Below are 25214 nucleotides of genomic sequence, written 5' to 3'. Positions count from 1 at the left end.
GCGTTCCACTGCTGATGACTTTGCCTATGAATACCAGTAACTTTCCTTCATTTCTCCCTTGATCATGCATATCTAGCCTCCTCTTCTGTTCACCCCAATAGTCTATTTTCTTGGATGAGAGAGTCCTATGGCCCCATTCACTCACTTCGGGATGATGGTCAAATGCTGTGTTGGGGATCACTTTTTTTTTTTTTTTTTTTTTTTTTAAGTTATATCGTTACCCCATGTTCATGCTTCCATGACTGAAGTCCCATCAATCAGCCCATCTTCTCTTGAAAGTTAATTCCTCTGTTAGAATTAAGTGGCTTCCACACCTCAAACATGCGTTTCAAATACTCATCACTGAGAGAGAAGAGCAGGCTCACCTTGTCACTCTTCTGTCTCTTGCCAATCAGCTTCACTAGCAGGCAATCTGCTAATCGAACTTGGGACATCTGGATCAGAGAGTCTGGGTTTTAACTCTTTCTGCCACAAAGCAGTCTAACTTTCCTCATTTCACTATAGCTCTGTCAAAATGCTCAGTTACTTTTAGATCACAAGAAACTAGCACACCAATTCCATCATCATTGCTGTTGCTACTGAATCTCCACAAGGCATGTCTTCTCATATGTTTTGTTTCCCATGTGCAATATTTCAAATTTTCTGTAATGTATTTTGCAATGTTTCAGACAACTGTTTTGATCTTGCCAGGTCTCCTTCCATCCTTTTCATATCTTTTTTCTGCATCAGTACTGATGCACATCTTTGTAGCATCAGCGAAAGGCCTTGCAAGCCTTTGTTAATATTGCTTTATAAATTAAAAAAAAAGGGCCAGGCTCCCATACCAACCCCTGTAAGTAACCTACTTTGATCCTTGCTAAATAAGTATTTTTGGTATCCCTGCTTTTTTAACAATTTTCTACCACTCCAAGTCTATCTTCAAATTATCACCACTTTTCCTCTTTTTCTATGATCCCATATGCATCTATATATAATTCTATTATGTCCTCTTCACTGAACTTGCTAGGTTTTCCTCAATTTATGCTTTTGCATTTCTGAATGATTTCCTACTTCTATCTATAGTCCAGTTTTCTGACCTCTTCTTTCACTGTTTCTTTGTGCTACACAATCTTCTTTGATCTCCACTGCCACCTTAGCTATTTTATTTGGACGGCAGGTTAGAGACTGCCTTCCCTATCAAAGGTTGATATCAGAGCATAGGCAAAGAGAAAGAAATAAAGGGGTCCTAAACAAAAGACCAGTACTGGTAGTTTTCAGTAGAACCTAAAACAGAAGCTGCTGTTAAAAAGGAATAATTAGTAGACCGTACAAAATACTGCATGATAACCATAAAAATCAGAGGAGGTTACAAAGAATTGTGAAGAGAGACTGGATAAGCAATTCACAAGGAACAATGATGGATATATGCATGTGTCCCAAATACGCAACAAAATCTAGATGTAGGATTTTTGCTTGGAAATGTTTACATATGTGGTTTTATAATCCAAGTAGACTCCAGATAGGTGTTTAATGAAAGAGGAGGAAACAGGGAAAAGAGGTGACGGAACATGGAATCTGGATAGGTTGAATGATAAAAAACTTTACTATTGGCAATTTACCTAGGTTCCCTGCAGGTAGGTCTAATTAGATACTGAGCAATAGAGACAATGAGAAGGAAAAGAAATGATTGAGCTGAGATACAGAACAGAACTGAATTAATGATATACAAGAGCCTAAAATTACTATATGAGGGGGATGCCAAAAAGCAAATACTAGAAATAAAAAAACAAAAAAACTAAACCAAGAAAAAAATGCATAAAAGTCAATAATAAAACGAAATATAAACAACAAATGGACATATTTAACAAAAAAAAGGGTAGTTGGAAAGAAAACAAAAGGGACAGGTGCAAATTACAGAAGGGACAGACATTGAGGGAATATGATGGCAGGGCAGGAGTGAGGATTTTTATGCCCGATTGACAATGACTGGTACAATAATGCCCGACTGACAATGATGTAAAATTAAGTTAATATGGTTTGTGATGTATATTTGTGATTTATAATGTTTTGTACTATGACTGTCAATATGAACTATCATCATATATTTCATTTAAATAATTATGTCAAAATTAAGTATTTAATAAAATAATAAAATTTTAAAAATATTTGTTAAGAAGAAAATGTAATTAAAATATGGACACATATGTAACATAAGTTGTAATAATATTATGATAGCTTGTTTAAGTTTTTTTTTTAGCGTTTGAGTTTAGATTACAATTAACTGTCTAATTGAGACATACACAACATGTGCATATACAATGTATTGTGTAGTTATACATATGTGTGTGTACATACATGTGTGTGGGAACATTAATACATGAAATGTATTACTGTACAATTATATATTGAACTGTTAACATTTAACATTATTTTTTAATTTTAAGGCTTTTCAGTGTGTGTGTGTGTGTGGGGGGTGTGTGTGTGTGTGTGTGTGTGTGTGTGGTGTGTGTGTGTGTGTGTGTGTGTGGGAGATATGTAGAGATATGTAGTGTAAACATCAAACATAAACATTTCATTTATATCAGTTATTTCATATGTCTGTAAATGTTCACAATCAGCCACCTGATAAGTATGTACTTAAAAGTAGGGAGCATTGGTGAGTTCAGTGAGTGAAGGAAATGCTCTTTAATAAATTAAATATATTGTTAGACTGTATGCACAAAACAGATATTGGTGTAGCCTGGCAGGGTAGCATTGAGCAGATTATTGTTGTGGTGCATTGTTTTTTTGCTAAAATGGAAAGGCAAAGGCATATCATCACAATCAAATGGCATAGCTGTGCGTAAGTAGCTCTGACGTTTCTCAAAGTAGCTCTGACGTGTCCTGCAGATGAAGACTACTGCTGGAAGACTGCAACATATGTAGAAGTGTATCTCCAGTTATTTGTGTAAATTTCTAATCATGTATAGCTGGTCCAACTTCATCTCGGTTAGCTCCATCATTGCAGGTTCTTCCTGCAGCTCCCTTTCTTTACTAGCACCACCAACACCGGTGTGCAATTACCAAATTACCAAAGCAATCCAACTAGTTAACACAAGCAAAGTAGAAATGTGGAAAAAACAATGTTTGTGTTTTTCAGTTCAGTATCCAACTGCAGCAGTTATGCATGAACATGATGGTCAAGTTTCATGATAGGTTTACCCAAAAACAGCAAAAAAAAAAACATGCTATGTCTTTTCCCATTCTTTATCTTCTTTCTTCTTTTCCCCCCATCATCATCCATCTCTTTTTGTGATGTGGCAAGGCATGCCAGGCAGTAGCAGAATGCCTTTTTTTTTTTTTTTTTTTTTTTTAATTAGCAGTTTTATTTGTTAATCTTTACTTAAAACAAAAAAACAAAACTCAGCCAGATAGCGCATTTTTATAAACTCCAGCTTTCTGTCTGGCACCACATACTGGAGTTTGACTAGTGTTTTCTGGACTAATGGATAATCATTTGATATCCAGGTGGTCCTAAAAAGGAGAGGTAAACCCCCTGATTGCTGATACCATGATTATGAGAGTGCTCCACATGAAGGAAAAAAAAAAAAAACAATAAGGAGAAACAGGACTCTATGGGACTTGTTAGCAGAATTAGAACCAAATTCCAGACAACCAGTGCAAGTGTTTTTCTCTTTTTCTATCTCCATCTCTCTCTGATCTGCATGTTTCATAAACTCGCACGCACTCTTAGGATTATAATCACCTGATAACAATAACCTTTTAAAGAAACAGTAATGCATTCAAACAGAAGTAGTGCATAAATGAAAGGCATTAAGACAAGGACCATCCTCTGCAACTCAAAGGACCATTCAGCAATTCAAACTTTTCCAAGTACCTCTCCCACACCAAATAATGCACCACACTGTTCTCTTTTTCTAGATCACAGGTTAGCTGTGTTAACAAAATATATACATGTAAGTCAAGAGTATCGTTTTTGAGACTCAGAAACTTCTCTTTCTCTTGTAAGGTGAGAGTCCTGTGAGTGGGAGGGAAGGGATTTGTTAGGATATATACATGCAACTCGAGTATCATTTTTGAGACTCAGAAACTTCCCTTCCCTCCCACTCACAGGACTCTCACCTTAAAAGAGAAAGAGGTTTGTTTGTCAGGAGATCTGAGAACTGGACAGTTCATACTCAGATTTAGATTCAAAAGGAACAGGAGAAGAAGGCTAAGAAGCAAACTAAAGCTCTTCTTCAGCTGACTCAGAAATTATGTCCTCTTCCGAGGAAGAGAGCGATCTTTTCCTTTTAGCCTTTGTAGATACTAAAGAGGAAGTCTGAAAGGTAGTAAAGCCTTAAAAAAAAGAGAAAGTTAGAGTCTTGCTGGAATCTCTTCTAACTAGATGGTGTACGGGAAAGGACACTTTTACTTTTCTGAGACCTTTTCTAAGGGGTCCCTACTATGATAGTTTTAGGGAAAGACTAGACATCAAGATTCCATCAATGACACCGTGACTTCCTACCTTACTATGACCCGATGGATTCATCCCTCTTCATCAGTTAGAATAAAGCACAGTTCTTTCTTCCCAGATAAGTCTGCCTGAAGGGTGGTCTGACCAGATGTATGTTGTTTCTGAACCTCAGTGGCTTCCCACAGAGCCTTGCCAGAGAGGTCAGGTAAATTGGGCAGATGGTCTGAGGTGACAGATAAACTAAAATATTTTTTATAACTTTCTAATTTTTTTTAGCTTGGGAGGAATCCATTGAAGAATGAGAAGTCATAGTTATGCTCTCCAAATCCTTAATATGTTGGTTTTCAAGAAAAACTCAGAATTCAGCATACTTCTCACCATTTTATATGCAAACCACCACCACCACATATCACAAGCTCTAATGTCGCTAAGGTCCCCCATAAGAAGAAAATTCAGGATGCAGGGGTGTCTGTACAAAGTAGTGACTACCATACACACAACTGCCTTTCTTGACAGACATAAGCACAGATGAACTAACTTTTCTACAAGAAAAAAAACATCTCCAGTGGGGTACTCATCTCCCCAAAAACTGCAGGGGACAGCGACCACCAATAATGAAGTCACTAGGTTAATGAGAAGCCTCATTAAGAGTACCAATGGCATGCCTGTATCTCTCTCTTATAACAGTATCCTCTTGTGCTTAGGGCAGATGTGCATAACATAAAGAAGGTGCCCCGAACTTCTATAAACTGGACAGGCATTTAATGTCCTTGGCAGGATACATTCCACATAAATATAACAGCAGCAGTGATCCATCAAACATCTTCATCTACTCTATACCCAAGGAGTCAGACATACTTGCCTTTCTTGAGGATTCCACTCTGGAGGGTTTAGGAAAGTGGTATTTAACACCTCTGCTAAACTTTTCACATATTTAAAAAAACTCCAGCTATACTCTGTGGCATATTGTCTACTCAGAGGCGATCTCTGCTTAACATACAAGGCCATGTCAAACCCTGAGCTGTTGGACATGCTCCACTTAAAGAAATCCCAATCCCTCAGAGCCACACGCTCGAGGGATCTAAACCTTGTCATCACAATGAACAAAACATGCTGGGAGGATAGGTTCCTGACCCAGAGACTCCCCATACTCTGGAATAGACTGCCCATACATGTCAAGCAGAGTGCCTCATTGGCCCTCTTCAAAAGGAACCTTGATGATTGGATGGGAGATAGGAAATTCACCCCGGGGATCATGTCAGTCACCCTGCTAGACAGGGGTCCAGAGAAGTAAATATTGTGGGAAGAAATATCCAGGGAATTGTTACGGCTAGGCTTGCATAGGCCCTAGGGTCGATAGCTTAGTACCAACCTATGAACCTATTTCTCCACCAAAAGCTTCCTGTCCTCCTTGGCAGAAACCATGGAAAGAGGAGAACATCTCTACTAACCAAAACAATTTTTGGAGGATTTGCAATTAGATTTAGCTTTAGAAGTCTCACCAGGGGTCCTCCTGACTCACAGGCAGAGGATTCCCAAACACCCTTCTCAAAGTTACATTCCTTTAACAATCAATGTTTTCCTTCTATCTATAAAAGTATGCTCATCACAATTCTTGCAAATGTCAAAATCAGTTTTAGGGTGAGCAGCACTTTAATGTCACACATTTTATTTGTTTATCTTGTGGTTGAATTTTATGGCCACAAACCTCTTTCTTGTTGATACCAATAACTTTTCCCTTAATGTAGCAGCTAACCCCAAAACAATGTCTCAGCAAAAAAGCACAAGACGACCACATTTCATCACAAAATACCTGCTTACAAATGCAAAGAAAATGATGCTATAACTGCCGGAAACACTAACCAGCAGTGTGCTAACAAATGGACAAAGCAGGAAGTCCAAAAGTGTACAAGGTGAAGATGCTGCCTAAGTAACGAAAAATTAGCAATGATAAAGCAGCCTTTTGAAGATAAATAAAAAAAATTTCGACAGATAAGTCTGGAATAGAAGAGAGACACCAAAATGATTCAGATAGTCTAGAAGGACTATGCACTTTAAAAGTAAAGTCTGGGCTCATTTACGATCTGTATAAGCATGAACAGAGGCAAAAAAGATCTAGGAAGGAAGCAGAGCACATAGCATTATGGGAAGAGTGCAGTAGCTGAAGCTTCAGAAAGTTTAGATTCATGTTGGTGCTTCAGTACTAGTTGTGAGAAGATGAACCAGGACATGCCAAATTAACAAATAACATTTTTACAGTATTACCTGATCTATAAGAAAACCCTTCTTGGTGGGTCTTTGGTTTAGGTTCTTTCTAACACTCAAATTGGTAGCTTTGTTTTTTCAAATATCTTCTATATTCAGGGAAACCCCTGTACCAGCTAGCACTAGCTATGATATAATGCACCACTACATATAGCACTGCCACCTGTTTTTTCTGGACTATCTGGAAAACAAACTGATTGACTGGTAGTCTGAAAACACTGTGCAAACTCCATTATTCTGTTTCAAAAAAGAAACAGACTATCGGAGTTTGTTAAATCGGCATATTTACTATGCTTTTCTTATGGAAAAGCCCTCAACTAGAAAAACATCTAGTGACCGCTGCCTCTAGACCATCCTCCACAACATAATGGCCCCCCACCCCAGGGAGGAGGTATATGTGGTCTCTAGAGCTACCAGGTGTGAGGTCAAGAATATTTCCTGTCTAAACCAGTAGTAAATTTAGCCACCACCTCAGATTAAGTTTGCATGATTCTGTGACAGTGATTTTGGAGAGGCAGTGCAGTCGTTGAGTCCAGTGGGCTTGAAGAAGACACTGCATGACTTTCATGTGAAAACATGTGAAGTGAATCATTAGAATAGATGAATCCATGAGGCCCAGGAATTTTAGAATTAGAGCTGTGGAAGAAGGGCTGAGCAGAAGGGACTGGATGACAGTTGTCAAGATCTGAAGTTTTTCCTGTAGTGAAGAAATTATGGATTAAGCACTGTCTAGCCTGCATCATATACAGTGAATCTGAGTAGGTGCTGGGTTGGACTTTCTGAAGATTGACTGCTATTCCCAGAGAGATGCAAAGATTGAGGAGCCAGTCTCTGACTTCGATAAGAAACTCCATCATTGTGGAAGCAAGCAGCCAATCTTTTAGGCAAGGAATGAACTTGTACCACCCCCTCATAAGTTGCAGATGGGCTTGCTACTACAGTCATGCATTTGTTAAACACCCTGGGGAGTTTGGTGAGACTGAATGGCAGGATCCTGAACTGACAGTGACTGACTCCTATCATGAAGTGCAAAAACCTCCATAACTCCTTCACAATCTTTATGTGAATGTAAGTGTCTTGGAAATCTACAGAGAACATCCAACTGTCTGCCTTGAAATTGGGTAGAACTGACTGCACAGTGACCATTTTGGATAAGGCCTTGCAAAGATATCTGTTTATGAGGCTTAGGTCCAAGAAGGGGGTGAAGTCCTGAGCTTTCTTGGGAAACAAAAAGAAAAAAAAGCCCTGGACAGAAGTTTGACCCATTCTATTTTGGTGGCACCTCTTGGATCACTCTTTTTCAAAAGGGGAGTTTATCTCCCTTATGGCCTCTTTTGCCTGATTGGGGTAGAAAGTCCAGCAATGGCCTGATGGGCTGGGGTGGAGTGAGGAACAAAAAAGGAATGTAACAGCCCTTAGATATTATCCCTCTTACCCACTTGTCCTGCGTGATGGACTGTCACACGGTGGGGGTGGAAGGAAAGACATTCCCTGGCTGCCTCCAGAGTGTTGCTATCAAAAAGACCTTCAGGGATACTGTTGCTAATGATCCAAAAAAGGCAAGCTGTATCCTTGATTTTGAATGTCCCTATTCTTCATGTCTGGCATCCATTAGAGGGACTGCCTCTGCTGTGGCCAACCCTGATAGAAAATGAATCAAACTGCTGTTGATGCTTATACTTCCTCGACCAGACAGATCAAAGTCCCTTTCGGTTCCTACTATACAATCTCTGAGACCTTGAACATCACTCCAATGGCAGAGAGAGTCTTACCATCCTGTTCACATTTCTGCAGCCTTTCCTTCATTGAGGGACCAAACAGGGATGATAAATCAAAGGAAGCATTAGTTAAGGATACCTTGAAGATGTCTACAAAGTTGTATAGGTGCAGACATCACTGTTGTCTCATTGCTATGTCAGATCTGGCTGCTCTATCCACCTCATTGTGCATTAACCACATAAAGGGATTGGTTATATTAAACAGGTTGTCTCTACTTGTTTACTAATATCTGTCTTGAGGGGGTTTTCTAGAGCAGATAATGCCTGTTGAGCCAGATCTCTTTGGAACCTGCTCATGTGTGTGGCATAGTTTAAGGCCTTTAGAGCAAAGGTTCCCAAAGCATATGCCCACTTCCATGGACTTTTAACTGGGTGAGTGAATGAAGAGTCTTTCAGAAGCTCTCTTTTAGTACTTGCCACCACAATGATGGAGTCTACAACAGGGGGTTTTAAACCAATGCTGCTTGTTCTTTGGAGGGCATAGAATCCTGTTAGGTGTGTAGAAGACTGCTTCACAGTTTTCTGGTTCTTGCCATGACTTCTACAATGCCAGATCAATTAGTTTGACCGTCAGAGGTACCAGCCAGAGTGTAGATAGTGGCAGGCAATAAGCCGTGATCAGTACTGTCTTGTCCTGGGGGGAGGTCCAAGGGCTAAGCTCCTCTCTGATACATTAACTACAACATTTCATCAAATGAGGCATCTCTGGAGGGAACCCTCTCAATCTTATGAGTCTGAATCTGAAGTTGGAGACACTGAGGGGTATTTTTAGGTGCTTCTTTTTGCACTCCATCTTTTTTTTGGTACGTCAGAGGAGGACCGGACTCCTAAGAGGACTGAAGCTGCTGTTGAGTAGGAAACTTGAGACTTGTAGCCTAACTCTGACCTATGGATGCTTGAAGAGATGAAATCAAGAAAGGAACACAGTCTCGTGTGGAATCATAACTGATAGGACTGGTGGCAATGTTCTAACAGGCAAACCAATAATCCTCCCCAACACCTGAAAAACTAAGCCTACTTCAGTATGATCCAAAGACTTCACTTGAACTGCTGGGTCCAACACTCCCTTCAGAGAGACTATCCCACCAGGAAGAGAGGGCTCTAAGATCAAGAAGCTGTACTGCTCCAATGAGGGGATCAGATCTGAAGAGTAGACAGCAAACAAACCCAAGAGGCACAATGGAGTCAAAACAAAGGGATCCAATGCCAGTGTCAACGCCACCAGCACACAGCATTGGTCCTGAGCCTGTCTCAGCTCCTACAAGGCGGAAGCGGAAAGAGTCCAATCCAAATACCTTTGTTCCAAAGCAAAGAGAAAAGTCTGCATTCAGGGAACAGGGCCCTAGAGGTGGGACAGATCCAAAAACACTGAAGCCAAAGCACAGACCAGCAAAGGAAATATGATTGGTGCAAAATGGGGGGTGGATCAAGCCACCATTGGAGCTAAAGGGGTTGGAATGACTCCCATCTCAATCTGGGTACTTAAGAACGTCTGCATCAAGTGGTCCAAGTTTGCTTCAGAAGTACTCTTCTAGGACCCAACATACTTGCCTGAAGGCACCAAAGAGGGTATGGAGGAGGGGCACTGATTGGATCTGTTCACATAAAAATGTCTTCCTAGAAGAGTCAAGCAAAATGATCAGCTCCAATGGGATAGGGACCAAAAGGGCAGTGCCAACTGGCATACAGGCTATCGAGCTTCAAGACCTGGCTGTTTTAACACCAAGGTGAAGAAGCTGGATCCACATGTCTCTTCTTCAGATCAGAGTCTTTCAGCATGGAGTGATTCTCTTTGGAATTTGTGGTCTTAGACACCTCTGGATCCATGGGATTGCAACCTTTTAGAACTGAGCTTTAGACTAGATAAAGCATGTGAATGCAGCTGCCTGTTTGGAGCAACTGCTACTACATAGAGGGGTAACTTCCCCTTTAGAAAGTGTACACAGTTTTGTGTATTTATTATAAGTTAAAAAGGTTTGGAGGTTTATAACTGTATTTAGTTTCTTCTTTTTTCAGTGTTTTTTTTGTAGCAAAATGTCTGGGTAATTTATTTATTTTATTTTACATTTGTTGACCGGGATAGTCCAACTGGATGCATGTCCATTTTCAGCAGAGGCCCGGGAAGAAAAGCTCCAAGGGTAAGCAGATACAGCATTACATAATACCAGCATTACATATTACAAACAGACTATTTACAGAGATTACATAAGTAAGCAAGTTAAACAAGGTTACAGTTAATCCTGAGCACAAGTCAGGATTAAATGAAATTACACAGTAAACTGGTTAACAGAATTTTACACATTCTAGAGAGAGTTAGCCAGGCTTGATACAATGACATAGCCAATTAAGTGACAAATGTTGTTTGAGTCTAGTTTTAAATTGACCTAAGGTGGAAAGTAAAGTAATATCAGCTGGAAGAGAGTTCCAGGATCTACTTTCAGAGTTTGCAAAGAGAGAATCACTGGCTTTGTTATTAATTTTGCTAGTCTGAATTAGTAGTTTGTTAGAGGATCGAAGCGGTCTAGGATTGTTATAGGGGGTGATAATATTTTTAAGTGCAGGAGTATTGTCCAGATTATAGAGGATTTTATAGGCCATAATCAGTTGGTTATACTGGATTAGGCTGGGTAGTTCAAGCCAACCAAGCTGATTTAGATTGATGCAATAATGTGTCCTAAAAGGCAGCCCAGTGGCAAACCTGGCAATGTGGTTGTAGCAAATTCGAGAGTAGAGGGGATGCATACAGAAGGGTTGAAAGAAGGTAAGAACGAGCTATGGCAATTTTAGCTGGAGGGGTTAGGAAGGCTTTTATTCTGTAAAGTGACCCTAGTTTTTTATTGATGGTTTTGATAGTTTGGTTAACATGTAGGTCAAAGTTTAGATTATAGTCTATGATGACACCTAATAGTTTTGTAGATGGGTCAGGGGAGATTATTGTGCCATCATTTGATTTTATGGTAAAGGTGAAAGCAGTAGACCTACGTGTTGGTGAAAATAACAGCATTTTAGTTTTTTTGGGATTTAGGATCAGACTATGTTCAGAAAGCCAGTTTTTTATTGTATTAAAGGTGGTCTGGGTAGCTGACCATAACTCTACTGGAGATGTGGCTGAGCAAATCAGAGAAGAGTCATCAGCATATTGGATACAGCTGACTTTTGGGATGACAGTATAAAGGTCGTTAATGAAGATGGAGAACAGCAAGGGCCCTAGTATAGAGCCTTGTGGTACTCCGAGGGTGTTAGGTAGAAGGTTAGAGAGTTTGTTCTGCCAGAGGACAGCCTGCTGTCAACCATTCAGGTAGGATTGAAACCATTGGAGGGCTCCAGTATCTAGACAGAATGTTTGCAGGGTGTGGATTAAAAGTTGGTGATCAACCATATCGAATGCCTTGGAAAGATCCAAAAAGAGGGCTGAGGATATATAATTATTGTTGCGATTATGGTTTATGGTGTTAGTAAAGGCTAGGAGGGCTGAAGTAGTGCTGTGATGAGGACAGAAGCCATGCTGAGTGTCTGCCATAAGGCGATTTTAGATTAGGTGGTGCACGAGTTATCTATGAATACATTTTTCCATAATCTTTGCAAGTGGAGAGAGTATAGCTATTGGCCTATAATTGGAGAATTCAGTAGAGCTGCCTCCTTTGTGAAGTGGGATTACATAGGATATTTTCCAGATGGTGGGAATTTTAGCTTCTACTACGGTTCTATTGATTAGTATTGAGATGGGGTAAACAATGTGACATTGGCTCAAACAAGGATGAGAAGCAGCAAATGTGTACAATATTAGCATCACAAACATTAATGCATGCATGGGAGTTATAGGTTGGAAACATTAAAAAAAAATTATGTACTCACCATAACATTCCATGTGTGTTGTCCATTTTCACCTTCATTCTTACTAGGTTGGGATCCATCTCAGCCTTATTTTCAAGCGTGAAGCCTTTTACAAGCTCATGGCTAAATCCCTATCCCAGCATGCACTAGAACTATCCTCAGATCTTGTTTGCCCTAATTAAAAGGTATTTATATAACAAACAAAACCAACGGTGTAGCGAAGCACGATTCTCCAAGCACTATTCAATACTGTAAAACGTTTTACAATACTGAATGGTGCTTGGAGTCTTTCCACCTGTTTATTTGATAGTGCTGTCTACAATGGTGTTGGTTTACCTACTGGTTTATTACTTTATCTTCTTTTGTATATTTATATATACACACAGATATATATATATATATATATATATATATACATATACATACACACACACATATATATATATATATATATATATATATATATATATACATATGCATACACACATATATATATATATATATATATGTATATATCCCAAGGAAGGATTCAGAGGCTGGTGAAGAAGGACAGAGGTCAAGGTAGTCTCATTTGTATAGGCCCAGTACTCTAGGAGTAAGAGAAGGGAAGAGGGATGGGATGTCAGAATGAAGGCGAAGATGGACAACACACATGGAACGCTATGGTGAGTACATAACTTCTTTATGTGATGTTGTTCTAGCTTGCCTTCATTCTTACTAGGTTAGGACAGCATCCCTAGTACGTTGAATCTTGGGTGGCTCATGGGAGAATATTCCTCAGGACCATGGATCCAAATAAAGCTCTTTTCCTGGAGGCCAAATCAACTTTGTAATGAGTTATAAAAGTATGTGGTTTAGCCCATGTTGCTGCAGCACAAATGGTGTCAATTGGCAGCTTAACCAGAAAGGGGAAGAAGTTGCAATGACTCTTGTAGAATGGGCCTTAACTTTCTTTGGAAGTTCTTTACTTTGAGACTTATAAGTAAAGGTTATGCAGTCTGAAAGCCACTTAGAAAGAGTAACTTTGGAGACAGGGGATCCCTTCTTTGAATCTGAGAGACAAATAACTGACCAGATTTTCGGAGTTTTGCAGTTCTATGTAAATAAAAAAGTACAGTTTTGTACCTACCATAAATGTAGATGTCCGATAGACATGCAACTGCAGTCATAACATGTGGGTTGTCCTGCCTTAGGCAGCCCTCGGTCGGCCGGATTCCAAAGTCTGGGTCCGACGTTGGCTGATGTCGCATTTCTCTCCGACGTCAGAGCGGCTGGAGTACATAAGCATCAGCCGACGCCATTTTCTTCAGTGTTTCTTGCCCCAGATGCCAGGTGCCCTCCAAGGAAGGCTGTAATCAAATTGGAAGACAAAAAAAAAAAGGATTCCAGACAAATAGATGAGCAATAAAACAAATACACCATAACAGATATCCCCAGCTAAGAGTAACAGGGATAGGAGTGGACCCTAGGCATAGAGGGGAAGGAGGGAGGGAAAATCCGACTGCAGTTGCATGTCTATCGGACATCTACATTTATGGTAGGTACAAAACTGCACTATGTCCTTCAAGAATGCAACTGCAGTCATAACATGTGGGTAGAATACCATAGCTTAGCTGGGGGAGGAGGTATGCTCTAGGAAAAAGATGGTGTGGCAATCAAACCCTGCAGGACTGCCGAAGCAAAGCCTGCTCTGGATCTGGAGTATAGAGGGAGATTGTAGTGTTTGGAGAATGTATGCACGGAGCTCCATGTAGCAGCTTCTAGAATGTCCTTAGTAGGCACCCCTCTTAAGAATGCTGTAGAGGTGGCTGTAGCTCTGGTGGAATGTGGTCTGACATTGGCTGGAACAGTCTTTCCATGAAAGGAATAACAGAATCTGATGCAATGTCCAATTCATTTAGAAATGGTCTGTTTTGAAATTGCTTTTCCTTGGACTGCAGGGGCGTAAGCTACAAAAAGTTGTTCAGACTTCCTACTGGCCTTGGTTCTGTCCAGGTAGTATCGAAGCTGTCTGTGAATGTCCAAGGTATGTAACAGTCTTTCCCCCCTTATTCTCAGGATTGGGGAAGAAAGCAGGTAGATGAATGGCTTGATTTAAAGAAACCCTAGATACCACCTTTGGCATAAAAGTAGGGTTGGTCCTTAATGAGACCCTGTCTCTGTGAAAAATAATAAAGGGTGGTATTGCCATTAGGGCCTGTAGCTCCGAAACCCTTCTTGCTGAAGTAATTGCCAACAGGAAGGCTGTCTTCCATGAGAGAAATTGCAAGTCAACTGAAGCTGCTGGCTCAAAAGGAGGTAGGGTCAGTTTTTCTAAGACAAAATTGAGGTCCCAGGCTGGCACCGGGGCCTTTCTTGGTGGCTTAATGTTCTTGATTCCCCCGAGGAATTGCCTTAGTAAGGGGTGAGAAAAACAGGAGGATCAGTGTTGTATCTAGCTGAAATAGCAGATGCATGTAGCTTTATGGAAGAATAAGAGAGGCCGTTCTTTAACATATCTGTCAAATATTCCAAGATGAGTGGGATGTTCAACAATGATGCATCATGCCCCTTGCTGGTATTCCAAATGCTGAATCTTTTCCACTTTGCTAAGTAAACCTTTCTGGTGGATGGTCTTCGAGCCTCTGTTAGTATCCGCTGAACTTCCTTGGAGAGAGATAAGCTGAAGTTATTTATGGGATCTCCCAGGCTGTTAGCTGCAGTGTCTGAAGATTTGGATGCAGTGTTTCGAAATTGTGTTGAGTCAAAAGTAGAGGCCACTGAGGAAGGGCCCACCTCCTGGTGTGACATATGCTCCGTAGTAGTGGGTACCAGTGTTGTCTCGGCCAGTCCGGAGCTATTATGATTCCCTTGGGTTTCTCTGCTTTGATCTTTAGTAATACTGAGGTCATCAGTGGCAGAGGTGGGAATGCATAGATTGCTAGGAGTTCCAGTTGAATGAGAGGGCATCTATTTTCCAAGCTTTTGGATGGTATGTCCTTGTGCAGAATTTTGGTAGAAGATGGTTGAGGTGAGAGGCAAATAGGTCCACTTCTGGCTTGCCCCATGTCGAAGTGAGTTGTCTGAAGGCCTTGGATGTAACCTCCACTCGTGTGGATCTGTGAAATTCCTGCTTAGGCTGTCCGCCAACACATTGTCTTTTCCTGGAACAAACTGGGATTGTAACTGGATGTTTAGGCTCAGTGATTTCTCCCAAAGCTGCATTGTCAGTCTGCAAAGAGGGTAAGAGTGGGTGCCCTTGCTTGTTTATGTACCACATCACAGTGGTGTTGTCTGTCCGTATCATTAAATGGCCTTGCTGGAGTTGGTGTTGAAAGGCCCTTTTTTTTTGATTTTTTTGGCCCCCTTTTTTTCCTGTTAGGTGTGTAGAAGACTAGCTTACAGTTTTTCTGGTTAAGTGCTAATGACTTCTACAATGCCAGATCAATTAGTTTGACCGTCAGAGGTACCAGCCAGAGTGTAGATAGTGGCAGGCAATAAGCCTTGATCAATACTGTCTTGTCCTGGGGGGGAGGTCTAAGGGCCAAGCTCCTCTCTGATACATTAACTACAACATTTCATCAAATGAGGCATCTCTGGAGGGAACCCTCTCAATCTTATGAGTCTGAATCTGAAGTTGGAGACACTAAGGGGTATTCTAGGTGCTTCTTTTTGCACTCACTCTTTTTTTTGGTACGTCAGAGGAGGACCGGACTCCTAAGAGGACTGAAGCTGCTATTGAGTAGAAACTTGAGCACTTGAAGCCTTCTGCTCCTGACCTATAAGGATGGTTGAAGAGACTAAATCAAGAAAGAAAGACACAGTCTCCGTGTGGAATCACCAGCACTGATAGGACTGGTGGCAATGTTCTAACTTTGGGCAAACCAATAATCCTCCCCAACACCTGAAAAACTAAGCCTACTTCAGTATAATCAAGGAAGGACTTCACTTGAACTGCTGGGTCCAACCTCTCCCTTCAGAGACTATCCCACCAGGAAGGGAGCCACAAGATCAAGCTGTATTGCTCCAATGAGGATCAGATCTGGAAGAGTACAGACAGCAAACAAATGTCCCAAGAGGCACAATGGAGTCAAAACAAAGGGATCCAATGCCAGTGTCAAGCGCCACCAGCACACAGCATTGGTCCTGAGCCACTGTCTCAGCTCCTACAAGGCGGAAGCGGAAAGAGTCCAATCCAAATACCTTTGTTCCAAAGCAAAGAGAAAAGTCTGCATTCAGGGAACAGGGCCCTGGAGGTGGGACAGATCCAAAAACACTGAAGCCAAAGCACAGACCAGCAAAGGAAATATGATTGGAGTTGCAAAATGAAAGGTGGATCAAAGCCACCATTGGAGCTAAAGGGGTTGGAATGACTCCCATCTCAATCTGGGTACTTAAGAACGTCTGCATCAAGTGGTCCAAGTTTGCTTCAGAAGTACTCTTCTAGGACCCAACATACTTGCCTGAAAGCACCAAAGAGGGTATGGAGGAGGGGCACTAATTGGATCTGTTCACATAAAAATTTCTTCCTAGAAGAGTCAAGCAAAATAATCAGCTCGAGTGGGATAGGGACCAAAAAGGCAGTGCCAACTGGCATACAGGCTATCGAGCTTCAAGACCTGGCTGTTTTAACACCAAGGTGAAGACGCTGGATCCACATGTCTCTTCTTCGGATCAGAGTCTTTCAGCATGGAGTGATTCTCTTTGGAATTTGCGGTCTTAGACACCTCTGGATCCATGGGATTGCAACCTTTTAGAACTGAGCTTTAGACTAGATAAAGCATGTGAATGCAGCTGCCTGTTTGGAGCAACTGCTGCTACATAGAGGGGTAACTTCCCCTTTAGCAAGTGTACACAGTTTTGTGTATTTATTATAAGTTAAAAAGGATTGGAGGTTTATAACTGTATTTAGTTTCTTCTTTTTTCAGTGTTTTTTTTGTAGCAAAATGTCTGGGTAATTTATTTATTTTATTTTACATTTGTTGACCGGGATAGTCCGACTGGATGCATGTCCATTTTCAGCGGAGGCCCGGGGAGAAAAGCTCCAAGGGTAAGTAGATACAGCATTACATAATACCAGCATTACATATTACAAACAGACTATTTACAGAGATTACATAAGTAAGCAAGTTAAACAAGGTTACAGTTAATCCTGAGCACAAGTCAGGATTAAATGAAATTACACAGTAAACTGGTTAACAGAATTTTACACATTCTAGAGAGAGTTAGCCAGGCTTGATACAATGACATAGCCAGTTAAGTGACAAATGTTGTTTGAGTCTAGTTTTAAATTGACCTAAGGTGGAAAGTAAAGTAATATCAGCTGGAAGAGAGTTCCAGGATCTACTTACAGAGTTTGCAAAGAGAGAATCAACGGCTGTGTTATTAATTTTGCTAGTCTGAATTAGTAGTTTGTTAGAGGATCGAAGCGGTCTAGGATTGTTATAGGGGGTGATAATATTTTTAAGTGCAGGAGTATTGTCCAGATTATAGAGGATTTTATAGGCCATAATCAGTTGGTTATACTGGATTAGGCTGGGTAGTTCAAGCCAACCAAGCTGATTTAGATTGATGCAATGATGTGTCCTAAAAGGCAGCCCAGTGGCAAACCTGGCAATGTGGTTGTAGCAAATTGAGAGTTTAAGGACAGTCTTGTTCAAATTCGAGAGTAGAGGGGATGCATACAGAAGGGTTGAAAGAAGGTAAGAACGAGCTATGGCAATTTTAGCTGGAGGGGTTAGGAAGGCTTTTATTCTGTAAAGTGACCCTAGTTTTTTATTGATGGTTTTGATAGTTTGGTTAACATGTAGGTCAAATTTTAGATTATTGTCTATGATGACACCTAATAGTTTTGTAGATGGGTCAGGGGAGATTATTGTGCCATCATTTGATTTTATGGTAAAGGTGAAAGCAGCAGACCTACGTGTTGGTGAAAATAACAGCATTTTAGTTTTTTGGGGATTTAGGATCAGACGATGCTCAGAAAGCCAGTTTTCTATTGTATTAAAGGTGGTCTGGGTAGCTGACCACAACTTTACTGGAGATGTGGCTGAGCAAATCAGAGAAGAGTCATCAGCATATTGGATACAGATGACTTTTGGGATGACAGTATAAAGGTCGTTAATGAAGATGGAGAACAGCAAGGGCCCTAGTATAGAGCCTTGTGGTACTCCGAGGGTGTTAGGTAGAAGGTTAGAGAGTTTGTTCTGCCAGAGGACAGCCTGCTGTCGACCATTCAGGTAGGATTGAAACCATTGGAGGGCTCCAGTATCTAGACAGAATGTTTGCAGGGTGTGGATTAAAAGTTGGTGATCAACCATATCGAATGTCTTGGAAAGATCCAAAAAGAGGGCTGAGGATATATCATTATTGTTGCGATTATGGTTTATGGTGTTAGTAAAGGCTAGGAGGGCTGAAGTAGTGCTGTGATGAGGACAGAAGCCATGCTGAGTGTCTGCCATAAGGCGATTTTGGATTAGGTGGTGCATGAGTTATCTATGAATACATTTTTCCATAATCTTTGCAAGTGGAGAGAGTATAGCTATTGGCCTATAATTGGAGAATTCAGTAGAGCTGCCTCCTTTGTGAAGTGGGATTACATAGGATATTTTCCAGATGGTGGGAATTTTAGCTTCTACTATGGTTCTATTGATTAGTATTGAGACGGGGTAAACAATGTGACATTGGCTCAAACAAGGATGAGAAGCAGCAAATGTGTACAATATTAGCATCACAAACATTAATGCATGCATGGGAGTTATAGGTTGGAAACATTAAAAAAAAATTATGTACTCACCATAACATTCCATGTGTGTTGTCCATTTTCGGCTTCATTCTTACTAGGTTGGGATCCATCTCAGCCTTATTTTCAAGCGTGAAGCCTTTTACAAGCTCATGGCTAAATCCCTATCCCAGCATGCACTAGAACTATCCTCAGATCTTGTTTGCCCTAATTAAAAGGTTATTTATATAACGAACAAAACCAACAGTGTAGCGAAGCACGATTCTCCAAGCACTATTCAATACTGTAAAACGTTTTACAATACTGAATGGTGCTTGGAGTCGTGCTTCGCTACACTGTTGGTTTTGTTTGATTAGTTGCTTGCTGTCTACAATTGTGTTGGTTTACCTACTGGTTTATTACTTTATCTTCTTTTGTATATTTATATATACACACAGATATATATATCTATACACACACACACACACACACATATATATATATATATATATATATATATATCCCAAGGAAGGATTCAGAGGCTGGTGAAGGACAGAGGTCAAGGTAGTCTCATTTGTATAGGCCCAGTACTCTAGGAGTAAGAGAAGGGAAGAGGGATGGGATGTAAGAATGAAGGCGAAGATGGACAACACACATGGAACGCTATGGTGAGTACATAACTTCTTTATGTGATGTTGTTCTAGCTCGCCTTCATTCTTACTAGGTTAGGACAGCGTCCCTAGCACATTGAATCTTGGGTGTCTCATGGGAGAATATTCTTCAGGACCATGGATCCAAATAAAGCTCTTTTCCTGGAGGCCAAATCAACTTTGTAATGAGTTATAAAAGTATGTGGTTTAGCCCATGTTGCTGCAGCACAAATGGTGTCAATTGGCAGCTTAACCAGAAAGGGGAAGAAGTTGCAATGGCTCTTGTAGAATGGGCCTTAACTTTCTTTGGAAGTTCTTTACTTTGAGACTTATAAGTAAAGGTTATGCAGTCTGAAAGCCACTTAGAAAGAGTAACTTTGGAGACAGGGGATCCCTTCTTTGAATCTGAGAGACAAATAACTGAACAGATTTTCGGAGTTTTGCAGTTCTATGTAAATAAAAACATAACTGCCTATGTACATCCAACTGATGTAGCATGTAGTCTGCATTGTTTTCATAACTTGGGAAGAAAACTGGCAATTCTGTACTTTGGTTCAAATTGTTTTCTGAAACCACCTTAGGTAAAAAGGAGGTGTTTGTTTGCAGATACCCTATCTCTGTGGAAAAGCAAATATGAGGGCTGTATGGACAATGCTTGCAACTCTCATACCCTTCTAGTAAAGGTGATTTCCATCAAGAAAATGGTTTTCCAAGTCAAACATTTTAATTCACAAGGAGCTGCTGGTTCAAAGGGAGGAAAGACTGAGTGATAGAACAAAATTTAGATACCATGGTGATGTAGGGACTCTAATAGGTGGTCTTAATAACACAGTACCCTTGAGAAAGGCTTTAAATAGTTTATGAGACATATATTGGAGCCAGACTCTCCCAAGTGAATGTTCAAGATTGCTGCTAGCTGAACCAGCTGCACCATCATTGAAAAGTTTTTCTAGAAAGTCCAGACTGAAACTAAAAGGTGCAGAAAAGGGATCTACGTGGTTATTGGTAGCTCATAGGCAGAATCCTTTCCATTTACTTTTACAAATTTTCCTTGTTGAAGCCTTACGTGAAGAAATTAGAATGTGCAACTCGAGAGGAAAGGGTTGGAAACCTGGCTATCATCAGAATTGGAGCAGCCATGCTCGTCAGTTTGAGGCTGTGAAGGGATGGGTGGAGAGTTCCTAATACATGAGTCAGAAGGTCTGGAACTGGGTCCAGAATCCAAGGCTCCTCCCGAAGATGAGGCCACCAAAAAGGGGAACCAGATTTGGAAAGGCCAGTATGGAGTGATGAGTATTAAGTCCCTTCCCAAACAAGTGGCTTTCTGAAGGACTTTTGGAATTAGAGAAAAGGGGGCAAAGGTGTAGAGGAGGCCCGGGAGCCAATTGTGAACACGTGCATCCCTTGGTGACTCCCCCAGAGGGGGGATGACGGCAAAGAAGCTGCTGCATTTGGCATTCATAGACATTGCAAAGAGGTCGCAGCAAGGCTGGCCCCATTTCCAGAAAATTCTTTCTGCTACTTCCTGTTTCAGGGACCACTTACGAGGCATCAGAATAGCTCTGCTGAGTCTGTCTGCTATCATGCTGGATTTTCCAGGGATGTGCACTGCTATCAGAAAACGTTCCGAAGAGGTTGCCCATTGCCATACTCTCAGGGCCTCTCGACAAAGGGGGTAAGATCTGGTTCCTCCTGGTTTGTTTGTATACCATACAACTAACATGTTGTCTGTCTGGACTTCAATGGTTCCCAAGGGAAGAGTCCTGGAGTGCTTGAAATGCTAAAAGCAACGCTCTCATCTCAAGGACACTGATGTGCAAGTGGGCCTTGTGATCCTGCCAGTTGTCTTGGACTGCCTTTCCCAGATAATACCCCCACCACCCTGAGAGACGTCCATGGTCACTGTGGCCATTGGTTGGGGGGAACAAATGGTTGACCTAGAATTACTTGACAGTGTAGATACCATCGAAGATCATTTTCTGTAAGTTTCTGTGATGACTATTTTGTGAGACATCGGCAGCTCGTGCATTGACCACTGAGTGGATAACAAGCACTGAAGAATAGTCATATGCAGAAGTGCTAGGGGAACCAAAACTATCGCTGCCGTCATGATCCTTAAACCTATGAAGATCATCTTCGTTTGGGCTTTCTTCCTTCTTAAGAGATATCTCACATGGCACCTTAGAGATTGTATCCTTTCTGGTAGAAGTTTCGCTGTCATTTTTTTTGTCTATAAATATAAATATCACATGCTCAGAAGGCATTAAGGCAGATTTTTCATAATTTATAGAAATCCCTAGGTGGGAGACAGAGTTGCAAGGCTGAATCCCTGGCCTTGATTAGAAGATGCCTGGTCACGGCGGTTAAGAGACAGTCTTCCATGTAGGGAAACACCTGGAATCCTAGACATCTCAAGTGAGCCACTACTACTGCCATACATTTGGTGAACACTCTGGGAGCTGTAGTGAGGCCAAAGGGCAGAGCTTGAAATTGGTAGTGACAGTCTCCCAGTGGAAAGTGCAGGTGTCTCCTGGATCACCTGTCCATTTTTATGTGGTAGTACGCATCCTGGAGATCTATACAGCGCATCCAATTGTCTTTTCCCAGGAATGGGAGAATCGACTTTTACAGATTTGTTTAGAATGTTGAGATCCAGAAATGGTTTCCAGTCCCCCGTTTTCTTTAGAACTAAAAAGAATCTTGAGTAAGTTCCGGATCCTACTAGGTCTGCGGGGATTTGTTGGACAAATTATTTTTTTCTAGCCACTACTGAATTTCTAGAGTTGACTGTTCCTTTTGACTGGGTGAAGCGTCTGAATTTTTTTATCTTTGGGACGGGAAAGGAAAAGGGGATGCTGTAACCCCTGGATGTGATGCTTTGTACCCATTTGTCTTTTGTTACTTGTCACCAGGCTTCTGGGTACAAAGATACAAAACCCCCGACTGCCTCCAGAGTTGAACAGTCGTGCCTCCATTCAGGAGCGTTGAAAGGGCCTACCAAAGGAGGATTCTCTGTCGCCCTGATTTTGCAGACCCCCCTCTGTCATGAGGCCGGCGTCTTCCATTATTACTTTCTCCTCTGCTGCTGGGAGAAGTTTCACCACGTGTGTCCTGAAAACATCTGTGATTTCAGAAACCACATTTTACTACTACCTCTCTGAACTTCGGGATAAGGTCTAGTAGGCATGGAAAAATGGACTCCTATGGTAGACAAGAGTCTTTCCTTCCTGTTCACACCTGGTGAGAGTGTCCTTTACCTTAGGCCCGAACAAGGATGAGCCGTCAAATGGGACATTTACAAAGGAAGAATTAAAGGGTTCTGCAAAGTCACATAAGCGCATCCAATAATGTCTGCTTAGGGAAATTCCAGGACCCACTGCTCTACTCACCCCATCTGCTGCACAGGAGAGGAGTTTCATGGAGGCATTGACAACTGAATTTTAGGTAATGAGCTGAGAAGATACTTTGTCAGCAACCCCCTTCAGCTACCGAACCTTGGAGGTTACCTCCTAGCTCTTTCAGATCATCTCTCTGCATCCTTGTAAAATGAGTGAGGTAATTCGACAATCTAAGAGAAAAAGTCACTGAAGAAAAAATACGCTTTCCATACCTGTCCATAGTCAGACTCCTTGTTCAGGGGATGGAAAGAAGATGATGTCTCAGAGTTCCTTCTTAGTGGCCGTCATGACCACAGCATCAACTGGGACTCCTTTCGTTAGAAAAGACTTGTCAGAGGGGGATGTAATAAATTTGTTTGACTTCCTAGGAATGGGATCCACAGAATCTGGAGACGCCCACGCCTTTCGAGAAACCAGGTCCATGAGCTTACTGAAAGGCAGAGACACCCAAGAGGTGGAAGGGTGAGATCCGAAAGCCTTCAGGTATATGGACTCTTCCACTGAAGGGTTAGTGGACTTCCAGCCACCTCTATGCTTTAGCATTTCCAGGATGTTTCCAAAGGAGACATCATCAGAGGTGACAATGGGGACCCTTCAGCTTCATCAAAATCCGTATCAGAAGTGATGGACTCCTCTGGGGGTCTAAGTGCTTCCTCTTGCACAGTCTCTACTGATGGACCTCCTCAGAAGGGTACTGTGGGGAGGTTTCGGAAGAGTGGGGGGGGGTGCCCTGTGGAGCATCCTGAGGCCTCGGATCTCTGTGTACCTGTGGATGCAGGGGTATAGAGGCAGGCACAGAAGCTTTAGAGGGAGGAATATCCAGAGAGGATTGCGGACCTGTCTGTGGAGAAAAGACCCTCTTCATTACCTCAAAAGCCCTCTGTCCCTGATCTGAGAATATCTGTGGATCCGAAGAAGTAGAGGAACCTCCTGAAACCAAAGACAATGGACCTGAGGCTGATGTAGGTGCCAAACTCACCCAAGCAGAGGCCCCAAGAGACAACGTTGGATCAGACAGCTCTCCGATCCAACTCACCCCCCCCCCCAGGACCCGACTGGAGTGTGTCGGCTCCTAGACTCCTTCAGCTATGATGGAGCAGAGGACGTCCAAGCCATGGTCGGATCCGGAGAACCTGTGGTGGATCTTGGATCCAACAATTCCACTAATACCAACTCCGGACCTTCTGACTCCGAAGCCAGAGGCTGGACTGGAGGAGAAATCCGAGCAGTGGAGGTGGATGTTGTAGGATCTGAAGCCTTGGAGGTCAGCTTGTACAGTAAATTTTCCAGTGCTGGTGTCTGTAAGAGCTTCTGTACCACCTGATCCATATCATCAGAGACACTCCTAGAAGACCTGATCGAAAGGGTGGGAGATTTTGTCCTTTGTAGTATAGGCGATCTTAGAATAGGGAGATCAATTCCAAGGTCGGAGACTGGCTCCTAAGTTCAAACTCAACTGGCACCGAACAAGAAAGTGTCGGAGCCGATGAAGCTTTGTCACATCCAGTAGCCTTTGGATCCGAGGAGGATAGTCTAGGGATTTTATATGTTGGATCCAATGAAGTAGAAGAGGAAGGCCTCTTTCCAGATTTAGAAGAGGGAGATTTATCAGATTTAGATGAACTGAGACTTTCTTCCACTGGCTCTGAGAAGGGGGGTTTTAGAAGACCTTTCAGAATCAATTTGTTTTTCTCCAGGAGTGCTCTATGATTAAAGGCATGACAAATGGAACTCAACTTCTGGAGATGGCCAGCCCCAAGACAATAAACACAGAGTGTGTTTATCACTAAGGAGCATTTTTTTACTACATTTATTTGAAACCCATTGGTTTGGATTCCTTGCCAGACATTTTTACACCTAAACAACTACGCAAAAAACAGAACAAAAAACTTTTTTTTTTTTTTTATATATATATATATATATATATATATATATATATATATATATATATATGCTAGACCCAACAGGTCGAGCTATGTAGGAAATAGAACACATGCAAGAAAAAACAGTAACAAAGCCCTCTAACTTAAATGGGCCCTGACTCAGAACTAACAGAGAAAACAAAGACTAAGCCCTCTAACTTAAAAGGGCCAAATTACAATTCTGTAAGTTAAATGAACTGTAATACGACTACAGAGAAAAACATTAGCAACA

General features: G+C 41.5%; 1 protein-coding gene across 1 annotated transcript in view; it reads right to left on the bottom strand.

The window, feature by feature from the left end:
- The window catches only part of SLC35F5 (solute carrier family 35 member F5), a 1937586-nt gene that overhangs the window by 82552 nt on the left and 1829820 nt on the right, over positions 1-25214 (bottom strand). The window lies entirely within an intron of this gene.

This window comes from Protopterus annectens, chromosome 6.part0 (assembly GCF_019279795.1).
Source record: "Protopterus annectens isolate FY-2018-M chromosome 6.part0, PAN1.0, whole genome shotgun sequence".
Classification (NCBI taxonomy): Eukaryota; Metazoa; Chordata; order Ceratodontiformes; family Protopteridae; genus Protopterus; species Protopterus annectens.
Note: the sequence above shows the minus strand (reverse complement) of the source record. Positions and strands in the feature narration are given on the sequence as shown.